Here is a 12,862-nt window from a genome sequence, read left to right as displayed (position 1 = left end):
GCAATTATTTTTGCACTCATTGGTTGGTTCCTATATGTGCCCTGACCAGTTATCAAATCCGCAGCCTTGGCATTGAGGATGACCCTCTAACCAACTGTGCTACCCGGCCAGGGCTAGAGCTTATACTTTTTTTTGTTTTGGGGTTTATGTGTAATGATTTAACATTATTAGAAAGGCAAGAACGGGAAGTCCTACGCCAGTTCCATTTACTGAATTTCTAATTTGGAAAAGACTCCTAACCTGGAAGAGCTTGCATTTCTAAATTGCAGCTACAAATTGGAAGGACTACCCAGTAAATGGCAACCATAATCTGATAAGGTAGAGTAGTTCATAGCAGTGTGTCTTCTCAAGGCTATTTTAGCTCATTCCTCCCCCTTCTAGTCATCTTTCCGGACTCCCCACAACCCAGCGGAAATAGAAGTAATAGGTAGGTGTGAGCTGCTGGAATGTGGGTTTCCCTGGTGGAACGTTACTGAGGATTGGGAAGTGGTCCAATCAAATCAAGCTAAAGGGCAAAGGTATGAGATAAGATCCAAAATAACAAAGCAGTCGGGGAGGTCCTGCCCTGTTTCTATGTACTTAACTCTGTGGAGACACAAGAATTCCTGGAGGATGGGGAAGCTTGTTTGGAGGCTTAGTTTGTAGAGCAACCTCAGAGTTTTTACTTAGGCAGTGTGGTTGTTTGGGTTTGCATATTGTGTTTGTTTATTGTTTATTTATTATGTGTTTATTGGAGGTGACTGGAAGGGAAGCTGGTGGAGATTATATAGAGTAGTTGGATCCCCAGGAAGAAACCTTTTGGCTCCTCCACTGATTAGGTCCCATAATTCAAATGTTTTAAAACAGCCCAATACAATTGAAAAGCGGAATTCTCTCATTCAGGTCCCTGAGCCATGCGGGTGCTGAACTGAATTTGGTACTTAATTAAGTTTCTCGGGGTGCAAAATGGTTATCCCATTTCTAAATCCAAATAAATCAAAATGTTTTTTCAACTTCAGGGGTTTCAGAAAACCCACAACACGTTTTTGCACAGATTTCCCTTCCAAACACTAGAATATTGCAAGGAAAATTCAATCCATATGTTTCAGATTTAGTTAGAGTTCTATCAAAATCTTGTGTTGCAATTGACATTTGATGTTCATGAAGTTTTCTGAACGCTTTTGATTTGCCTTTAACTCAAGAACAGAAAGTTGATTTGTCAAGCTTATATGTACCAAAACCCCAAAATATTAAATTTGGGTGGAAGACAACAAACTTAAAATAGTGCATCAGGCATAAAATTTAATAAAGCATTTGTCTTGCCATTGCTACAATGTTGTGCACTTGCAGATATGCAGATATTCCTGGCAACATAGAGTGCATAAATATACTTCTGATTTTGACACAGTGAAGAGAAAGTGAGCCAATGAAAAGAAACAGGGTCAAAAAAATTTTTTTAATTCATGTCCTCTTTCCTGATTTAAGCATTAACAGTATTTTATTTATAATTTAATGCAAAGGAAACGTGCAGGGAAAACCTCTATTTAATTTTCTTCCATCTTTCAGCCTCTGATTGGCACATGCGCTCTTTATCTCCTGCCAGTGTGCAAGAGATGATACATTTTCTGGTCAATGGTGTCTGTTCGCCCCCCCCCCCCCCGCCGCCCCCCACTATCACCAGGCAGACAGATAACACTGGAGTAAGACAAGCAAGAGTGAAAATAAGTAGTTTAAACTGCAGCATTAGTGTCTTAGGGAAGGTAATATTTAAAAAGCTGTGTTTGTTGCTATTAATACTATTTTAAGGGGTTCCAAAATGTAAAACAACTACTTCTTTTTATTCATAGTTAACAATGTAATTGTTCCCTGCTTAGAACATGACAATCGGTCCTTCTAACCAGAATCTGTTCAGAGAGAGGCATTACATTCCTAAGGAGCCACAGACATGGCGTGGGGGGGGGGGGGGGTGACTGAGTTTCATTAGCACAAAATAGTGTTCTAGCATTTTTTTATGAGAGTGCAGGCGTGGGCCATTGACTTTGTTAGGTGGTTTGCATGTGCAACCTCTTTAGTAAATAGTAAAAGTTTTTACTATTCTTTCGGTGTTCTTCTCTTATAACAAAAGTTATATGTAGAAAGATAAAAACTGTATGTAACCAGAAAAAAATTCAAAATTCCTGAAATCTCTCTTCTCAAAGATAATGATCATTTACACTTGCCATACATTGTACTTTTCATACGTAAACCTGCATGTATTATATTGTTTTACAAAAATGAGGTCATACAGCACATACTACCTTATTCACTGGCAGTACAGACCATTTTAAATAGCTGTCTGGTATGCCAGTGTTGGAATGAGCTATTTAATCATCCAAATATTCAAATATATGCATTCAAATGTAAGGATTTCAAATTTAATTTTCAGAATGTTCCAATGTATTTGTTACATAAATAATGCTACAAATATCCTCTTTACTTTAAATGTTTGCCCATATCACTAATTGTTTACTTCGAATAAGAGTCTAGAACTGAAATGAATAGTCAAAATGATAAGGCTTTTAAAGCAGATTTCCAAAAACAGCATGCTCTCTCTCTCCATGGCTTCATGTGATCCTTGTCAGGACCAATTGCCTAAATTCGCAAGAAGGCCAGAAGGTTGGGGATGTGCCATGTGGTGGTGGCCATAAAAGAGAAGTAGGCTGAGAGTCCAAAGTGGCTAAAACAAAGGTGTTGTTCCAAGACTCCATCTTGCTATTTAGATTCCTCTATTTCCAAAAGGGCCACAGTCTATTTCCCTAATTTTAAATGACCCAGTGCTTTTACTTCTAGGAATACACCCAAGAAAATAACCCTAAACAGAGAAAAAGAAAAAATATTTTATAAGAAGGATATTAATTTTAGAATTATATATAGTAACCAAAAAATCAAAAGATACCCTAAGTATCTCTGACATAGGATCAGTTAAGTAAACTGAGATACAGTAAGTCAAAGAAATAATGCTATTTATAAAAACTAGTATATATTTATTGAGCACTTATTAGGAGCAATGCAATTTACTAGCTCCTTTTCAAATAGCATCTCTTCTGACTTTCTAAAAATTGGGCATCCTTGTCACCCCATTATATAGCTAATGCCATAAAGCCAAAGTCACATGGCTAGCAAGACAGATATAGCTAATGAGTCATCCTTTGAACATTCTTGTGTGGTTTTTTTATTGCTAATGGAGCACTGGTTTTGTTTGAGAGAAAAGCCAAACAGCCTCAAGAGATGAATCAAGAATAATCTAAGATGATTAGAGTAGTTTCAATCTCCTTTGCAAGTACTAAGTCCAGGGATGCGCATGTGATATAATTCTGGTTAATGAGACTTAATAAACTTGCTGGGGGGGCTTCTTAAAAATAGTCCCCCCCCGCCTTTTTTATCTTTTGTTTTCATTTCCTGCTCTCTTTTTGCCTTTGGACATTTTTATGTAAGTAGATAATGCTGAAGGCTGACGCAGCCATTTGGGGATCATAAAGGGATTAGAGCAAAATGATGAGAATGATGAAGTAAACAGGAAAATAATCGAGGTCCCTGACAAGTTAGTGAGCTGCCAAGGTGTCCTGGGATTGCCTGCTTTTGTTTGGTTTCGGATTATTTTTAATAGAAAAAATACACATTCTTTCGGTGTAAACTACTCCTCATCTATTGTCTGGTACTGAAAGCAATTGTATTAGTTAGAATTCGATAAAGCTGTGAGTGATTTAGAGCTGCTCCAACCTAACTGGGTAAACACACATAAAAGTCTCTCTCATAAAAGCCCATGATAGGCAGTCTGGGGCAAATACGGCATTTTGTAAAGTCCTCAGAGACTCCAGCTCTCCCGCGTTTCCATTGCTCCAGCTCAGAAGAGTGCTTTTGCCGCTGGGATCTAGATGACTGCTAGAACTCCAGTCTGCCTGTGTGCACTCCTGCCGGCTGAAAGGAGGAAGGGCCGGGGAAGAGAATATTCCCTCACTTTAAAATAAAGCCAGGAAATTTCACATACCATTTTATGCATTTTTTATTGGATAGAACTGCTAGTCACAAGAAGACAAGGAAATGCCATCTTCATTCCAGGAGGTCATATACTCAGCTAAAAATCAACAGTTCAATCAGTAGTGGGAAAATAAAGAAGAAAAACAGCAAGACACATATCACTGATGAACCCACAGCTGATTCCAAAGCCATGAACTTATTGTTATATTCCACTGTCTCTGGTAAATAGTTAAGCTATAACTAGAGGCCCGATGCACAAAATTCTTGCACAGGTGCGGTCCCTAGACCTGGCTGGCAATCAAAGTAGGAGGGTCTAGCACAGGGGTGGGCAAACTTTTAGACTGGAGGGCCACAATGGGTTCTTAAACTGGACCGGAGGGCCGGAACAAAAGCATGGATGGAGTGTTTGTGTGAACTAATGTAAATTCAAAGTAAACATCATTACATAAAAGAGTACGGTCTTTTTCTTTTTTGGTTTTATTCATTTCAAACGGGCCGGATCCGGCCCGCGGGCCATAGTTTGCCCACGGCTGGTCTAGCATGTAAGGACAAGTCCCAGGTGACCTCTGGGCCCTGGGCAGCACCTGGGCCCCCAGGCCTCCACACACCCCTCTCCGCCTGAGTCACAGCACCGCAGTCCCAATGCAGAGATGCAGTGAGCGTGGCCAGACACCACAGGACAGGGCGCCGCATGGAAGCCGGGTGGGCAGCATGGTCTCTCCCAGCCAGCCTCACAGACAGCCTCCTGCCCGATTGGCCCCTGCAGTCCTGGCAGCTGTGGCCCGGCTCACCCAGACGACACCACGTGTGTGCGGGGCAGGCTGCTCATGGGCACCCGGCACCTGAGTGTGGGGGCTTTCCTGGCACAGGAGCCCTGGTGTCCTGAGGGAAGGTAGCAGGGGGAGTGAGAGCGAGCTCAGGAGACACACCGAATTCTCACCTCACCTCTGTCTTTGTCACCCCCACCCCTTAGGTAGTCTGGGAGAGGTCACAGGGCATCGCCCCCAGGTGGCCAACACATGTCATAGCGAGTGGGCGAACTCCTTGTCTCCCAGTTGAACTCTCGGTCGAACAACCGCCTGAGGGGGCAATTTGCATATTAGGCTTTTATTATATAGGATAATGACGGGAGAAGTCTTTTATAATGTTTTCTATACTTTATTTTTTTTTAAATATATTTTATTGATTTTTTACAGAGAGGAAGGGAGAGAGATAGAGAGTTAGAAACATCGATGAAAGGGAAACATCGATCAGCTGCCTCCTGCATATCTCCTACTGGGGATGTGCCCGCAACCCAGGTACATGCCCCCAACCGGAATCGAACCCGGGACCTTTCAGTCTGCAGGCCGATGCTCTATCCACTGAGCCAAACCGGTTTCGGCTATACTTTATTTTTAAAGTATTTCAAATTTTTAATATATTATCAAAAGAAAAATGTTTTAATGTGCTATGTAGGATAAAATCCTATATAATAAAAAGCTAATATGCAAATTGTTTCCACCGGTGGGAGTTCAACCAACTGGGAGTTAGACATGCACTGACCACCAGGGGGCAGCACAGAACATGGCGGGCATCGGTGACACAACTCTGGCAGTGGGCAGCAGTGGAGGTGCTGCCGGCCCTGATGGGCCCTGACAAGAACGGGACCGTGGCAGGATGGTGGAGCAGGTGAGCGGGTGGTGCCAAGCCAAGGTTGGTGCGAGTGGGGGCCCCGATCGCCCCACCAGTTGCCCCACAGACTGCAATTAGTGGCGGCGGCAGGGGGTGGGGCTGGTGAGCAGGCGGCACCAGGCCAAGGCAGGGGTCCCGATCGCTCCACCGGTCACCCCACAGATCAGCCCTGATTGCCAGCCAGGCCTAGGGACCCTACCCATGCACAAATTTCATGCACCGGGCCTTTAGTTGTATATAAAATACATATGGGTAGGCATGGCTGGCATTACTCAGTGGTTGAGCATTGACCTATGAAGTAGGAGGTCACGGTTCCATTCCCAGTCAGGTCACATGCCCGGGTTGCAGGTTTGATCTCCAGAACGGGACATACAGGAAGCAGCCAAACAATGATTCTCTTTCATCATTGATCTTTCTCTCTCTCTCCCTCTCCCTTCCTCTCTGAAATCAATAAAAATAATATATATATATATATATATATATAAAAGCATATATATGTAAAAATATGCTTTCATAAGATTTGAAGAAGAGGTTGTGTTTGAATTTAGGAACATGAATGAATCAGGAATGTGTTCTTACATTTCTCTACTTTTAAGGGTCCTTTAATAAGCAAGTAATACTTTTATAATGAAAATGTCTTTTACTTATGTATATATGTATTATGTATATACCACATTAAAATCATATAAACCACACAGAGGACCTTTTCATGTAGAGCCACTGAGCAGAGTCTGTAAGTGGTGGATTTGATGAAGGAGAAAAATGATAAATAGCATGTCATTTGATGCTTCATAATTTTTGGTTTGTCACTTTCTGGGTCACTGCTTTCTCAAAGAGTTTTCGTTCTCTCTGCACATTAGTCAGGTGAGTGAGGAAGGTGTCAGGCTACTGAGACATGGGAAAAGATGATGTGGAGGAATTAAACTCTTCTTTTCTTTTGGCTGAGGATACAAAATACGCAGTGTGATTTAGTGTCTGTCCCCCGTGCGTGTTAACCTGTGTCTGCTGTGGGCGGTGTTGAGAAGACATTGTCATTGGCATCCAAATGAGATACATACTTTACTTTCTTTAATAACCTGTACTGATTTCACAAAACCAATGCTAAGAATTGATGAAATGGTAAGGACTAAGCAACTTGAGAAAAAGGAAGAAAGAATTGCTGGTGTATTGTGATTAAGGAGTCAGTTGCGATAGGAGTCAGAAGAAACATGTCTGGAAGAACATTATGAATATGTCAGTTTAAGAGATCATCGCCGTTCAATGAGTGTACATGCACAGGTTGTGTCAGTGGCAGCAGGAGTGACCAGCAGCACGTGTCAAGGAGGAATTGAATCCTGGGATTGTCCTTCAATGTCAGTGAGGTATAAGTTAAGAAATCAGAGGTGCATGTAGTTTAAGCTATACTTTTGGTGTCTTTTATATTTACTTAATAGCTGAATTTTTAAGGGAAAGTGGAACAAAAACTTAACATTTAAAATATTTTAAACCACTGGGGTAATGTGTAATCATAATAAGAGATAAAACCTCTATTTTATCTCTTAAACTGTAAGGATGATAAAGCTAACTCTTTTTTTAGTTTGTATCCATTTTCCAGCCCAATAAATTGAGTATAGAAACCTTACTCTTATTCAACAAGAAGCCTATGACTCATTTTCAGTAACTTATTTACATTCAAAAGTTCAATAGAAATTTTATTTTTGAATACGTCCTAAGATATCCTACTTTTCAATTTCCCAACATTCAAGAACATTGAAGTACAGTAAAAGTTTGGCTTCTCAACAGCAACAACAAAAATAAAATATCTGGGAATAAATTTAACAACCCCTCCCCAAAAAAGAAAGAGAAAAGATGATATGATGAAATATTAAAAGCAACTGAAAAAACTGAAATTACTTGCCCTGGCCAGTGTTGCTCAGTTGGTTGGAGCGTTGTCCAGCACACCAAAAGTTCACAAGTTTGATTCCTGGTCAAGGCTCACACCCAGGCTGTGGGATTTGATCGGGTGTGTATGGGAGGCAACCGATTAATGTCTCTCTCTCATCTCTCTCTCTCTCTCTCTCTCTCTCTCTCTCTCTCTCTCTCCCTCCCTCCCTCTCTCTTCCTCTCTCTCTAAAAGCAATAAAAACATGTCCTTGGGTAGGATTAAAAATAAAACCGGAAATGACTTGAATAGATAGAAAAGCAAACAATGTTCTTGGATAAGAAGTTTCAATCGTAAAGATATTCATTATTCTAAGTTCACCTATAAATATTGTGTGGTCCCAATATAAAAATGGATCCAGGTAGTTCTGGAATATGTTGAATAAGTTAATGCCAAAGTTCATATGAAAAATAAACAATCAAACAGAGTCATGAAAATTCTTTTTATAAAAAGTCATGAGGGGGAACTAGACCTAAGAGTTATTAAAATGTATAGTATGCTACCACTTCTCTTTTTTTAAATGAAGGGATAAGATATACACATTTGCGTAGAACATTTTTGTATAGATACACAAGAAACTGACAACATTGTCTACCTCCAGGGAATGAAATGTTGTGGCTAGAATACAGGGGGCTAGGGAGATTTCTCACACTTTTTTGTGTCTTTTTTATTAGAATCTTTTGAGTGTATTAATATTTAAAATGTAAACTAAAATATTTTTAAAACTTTAAACAACTGAGCTTCTGACTAATAGTCAGACTGATAAGTGTGACTGGTGTCAGGCACATACTCTCTAATTTAAGGGTGAATGGCTCCCTTAAAGGTGTGTTAGAGCCTTCAAACAAGTAGGCTTGAAATCTAAATACAATTTATAGAGGCAGGATTTTTTTTTTTAAAGGCACACACAATGAACCTAACATTCTACAATTGTAAAAATGTCAAAATAGACACCCTAGGTGTACTTTCTGACACAATTTGTAAAATGTCTTTCCAATTCTATGTTCAATGACATTGTATCAGTAGCTTGAAATAGACTCTGAGAGTATTTACCCCAAGGACATCAGCAAACACTACAAATCAGGTGTTAGTAAAGTTGGGGAGGAGGAAAGCCAGTGGCCAGACATTTCCCAGAACAGTGCTGGCTCAAATGTTCTAACTCTTGCCATGATTGTCTTTGAGACTTGCAAATTGCTTGACATTCTTTCCGAATACATGGGTTGATATTTACCTGACAGGGATGCTGTTGAGAGACATGTACTAGTAATAAGGGCAGATAAGCATAATGCGAGTGGGTGCTAATAATTAAAGATATATCCTCATCTTGATGCACAAGAAATGGCATTCATTGAGGAGAATGGGCAGGGCGATAGCACTCACTGCATTTTCTATGTCTCATTTTTAAACAATTACATAAAAGCTGGAGAAATAAAAGGAAGCAGATTTGCAAGCTTATTTTGTTGCCTTATATCACCTAATGCATCTCAGTTACTATTTGCTTGTTTTATTAATAATTGAAAGCAACTTTGTACCACAGAGCATGCAGAATAACTTTGATTCTGTGTGCATTAATGTCTGGTGACAGTGGTCCAGAAATGATACAAGTTATGACAATAAAAACCTTGGTCAGCTATTTTGCACTTTAACTATGTACTGTAGATATTTTCTTTACAAGAATATCCCAGTCCACATGGAATTTTTACAACAAATTCATCTAGATATAATAGCTTGATAAGTAGCAAACTATTCATAAATAGATATATGGCCATAAAGTAAACCTTTTAAAAATAAATATGATGAAAGGAAAAGCAGAATGTCATGCAATCTTCAAAGGAAAATTGCTTTGAATGTGTAAAAAAGAAATGTAATGTTTAATAGCATTCTCTGTTAAACTTTTATAAGGCCCAATTAGGGCTCCCTTTTATTGAGGTTTTTCTCTGAAGTAACAAACTACATGTTCAAGAGGGAGAAGATACTGTTTTGGGGGGAGTGTTTGTATTTTTCCTGCTTCAAAACAGCTTCTCCTTAAGGAAATCCACCTACTTTGCTGTTACCTGTGTCAGTACTGCCCAAAGGGAAGTCTGTTTCAATGATACGGACTCTGCATGTTTAAAAATAAAAACTAAATTAAGTATTTTTGCCTATTTGTTTGTTATTAAAATTCTAAAGTAAGTTTGCCAATACAAGCACACCTACTTATCCTGCAGAAATGCACATATTTACTTGACTTGAAAGAGTTGCATTGACCATTCTGACACACTTCCGGCTCCAGCACCTGTATGGCTATCATGTTAATGGATATGTTTGGGGTTATTAAAAATCCCAAGCTAATGGTCTTTAAATCATTCTAATCGTAAAAGTTGCAAAAGCAGAATATAAAATTGATATATGAATATCAAAGTGTTTTTATCTAACAAATTCAAGTTGAGCATTTAATCTGCTAGGTACTGTTAGCATCACCAAAAAAAGAAAAAGAAAAAATCTCAACATGGCTCTGCCCTTTAGGAACTTGAAAGACAGTGAAGATCTTTATTGGTTGTATGAACTTGAGCAAGTTATATAGTCTTCCCGAACCTCAGCTTCCTCACCTTAAAGTGGTGCTATTGGGATTCAAATAAGCAATATGAATTTGGTACCAACATTAGGCATCGAATGAGTGCTACAGGAATTAGAAAGGGAGCAACTGGGATCCTTTCGGAGGGAAGGGGACCTCAGTCATATTGCTAATCTGCATACCTAGCATGGTGCTTGGCATAGTGGGAGCGCTCCATAAACATCAGTTGCAGGGTTACACTGATCCGCTGTTCATTGTTGACTGACACAGAAAGAAAACCTTACGGATGAAATAGGATTGTAAGTCCATCTTGAAGGATAGGCAGGCTTTGTACCGAGGAGGCAAATAGGAAACAGGTCTGATAAGTGGGGTAAACAGCAGAAGGCAGACTCTGGAGGGGAAATGAGAGTAATGTTTTAAGAGGACCGTGGATAAGATTTCCAGACTAGAACGAAGAGCACATGGAGCCAAATCCAAATGTTGCTAGGAAAGGTGAAAAAAGATTTACGAAGCGTCTTAGAAACCAGCGTAGGAGTGTGGACTTTATTAGGTAAGTAAATGAGCAGTGGAGGAAAGACATGATGAAAAATGCTATTTTAGGGAGTTAACCTGGCAGCGGTGGGGGGAATGGAATCCAAGGAAGGAAGTTTGCGCTGCAGCCCCACAAGGGGAGGTCCATGCAGCAAAACAGCTGGTGTCGAGGTGAAGGACAATGGAAACAACGGGGAGGATCAGACCTGGGAGAAATGCTAAAGTAAAAATCCAGAGCATTTAATAATTTTCAATATGAAACATGAGGATGGGGGGCCAAGCAAATAGGATGAAGTTGTTGCTAATAATAGACTGTAGTGAGACTGAACAGCATGTTTCCGATGTTCCCTGTGGCATTCTTCTGAGATTAGTTGCATTAGTTGTTATAATGAACCACCCATAAATATATATTAGGCACAATTAAGAATATATTGAATGCTTACTCTTTGTCCAGTCTGTACTGGGTGTGATGAAGAATAGAGAGGAAGTGAGTCAATGACATAGATATCCTTGAGATGCTGTTTAAAATAAATAGTAAGAATACTAAGAGCAATGTATATTGAGCACACAGTATGCACCAACTGCATTAAACAGAATGTCTTATTTAATCCTAACAGCAACTTTTAAAAAAACGTATTTTTATTGATTTCAGAGAGGAAGGGAGAGAGAAACATTAATGATGAGAGAGAATCATTGATCAACTGCCTCTGGCACGCCCCCCCCGCCAACCCCCACCCCACTGGGGATTGAGCCTGAAACCTGGAACAAGCCCCAACTGGGAATAAAACCAGTTCACAGGTCGATGCTCAACCACTGAGCCAAACCTGCTGGGCAACACAACTTTATGAAGAAGAAATTATCATCTATCCTCTATTTACTTACACAGAGACTGAGTCTTACAGTAGGTAGCAAAGCCAGTCAATAGCAGATTCAGGAATAAATCCCAGCCATCTGACCCCAAAGTCCAGTTTCAGCACTACACCATACATGACTGACATGTATGGAAGACACCAATGGATGACCAAAGACTAAATATTATTGAGCAACAACACTTGAGATACCATGAATTTTGTTTTAAGGCAGAAAAGAGAGAGATGGGGCTTACAAGAGAAGTTGCATAAGCAATGACACAGCAAAGAATGCATATAATGTGCCCAGAAAGTTGGGGACGTCAGCATGAGGATAAGTAATGAAGGGAAGAGGTGGAAGGTGGAAATCTGAGCCAGATGGTGGCTACAGGGCCTGCATAGAGTGGTGACTTAATACACATTGGAATCAGTCAATTAATACCTACTGATCACCAATCATGTTTTCCAGTCGTGGCAGGCCAGGAGTTCAGGATGAATGGGCTGACCTTCCTCGCACATTTTGCAGGCTTCCACTATTTCTTCCCACCAGACAGGCCCAGGAGGCAGGTCATGCACGCAGGCATCTTATTCAGGTCCAGTCAAGCTGCTCCTCTGTCACGATGGCATGAACGCAAAAACGTTCCTGGGATCTTCTCCATTGCACTCGGCTCCAGAGGGTTCAGTCTGATTCCACTGGGACAAATCCTCTTGAGGCTCCGTGTGTCATTAAATGAGTCATGTTTTTAGGATAGAGGATGGGCTACAGAAGAAAAAGAACACAGTGCAGAAGGATACGTGCCTGGTGCTGTATCGGATATATCCCTGTATTCAATAAAGACTTGTTGAAAGAAGAGAGACACTTAAAAGAAGATATTCTTAAAAAATCCAAGTTTGAGGAGAAGACTTGTATTAGTAGAAAAGGAGAATTAGGAATTAATCAAAAGACATTTCACCCAAGAAATCAAAATAATAGATTGGATATGTGAGGAAGGAAAGAAAAATGTCATGGGCTACCCGTATGTTTGAAACAAGGCAGTATAACAACAGAAATGCAAAAATTGTAAGTTTTGTTGGGGTAGGAATGATCTCTCTGGTTCTCTGTTGTAGTCTAGAAACTAGCAGCATCCTTAATACATAGTGGACAGGCAATAAGTCATTAGGGTGTTGAATAGACAATCTATTAGTTTTAAGAAGAAAATCAAATGTTCTATCCTGAAGCTGTGAGCCCCAACTCAGACCCGTGGCATTTACTGCTAAGAACCCATGTCTTCATGAACCACAGTTACTGAAAGGTCCTTGTTATATATTTTAATACGTTAGAGCAGGAAAAGGTAGCAAACAAAG

Source organism: Myotis daubentonii, chromosome 3 (genome assembly GCF_963259705.1).
Source record: "Myotis daubentonii chromosome 3, mMyoDau2.1, whole genome shotgun sequence".
Taxonomy (NCBI): domain Eukaryota; kingdom Metazoa; phylum Chordata; class Mammalia; order Chiroptera; family Vespertilionidae; genus Myotis; species Myotis daubentonii.
The sequence above is the reverse complement of the archived record's forward strand: the minus strand, read 5'-3'. Positions refer to the sequence as shown.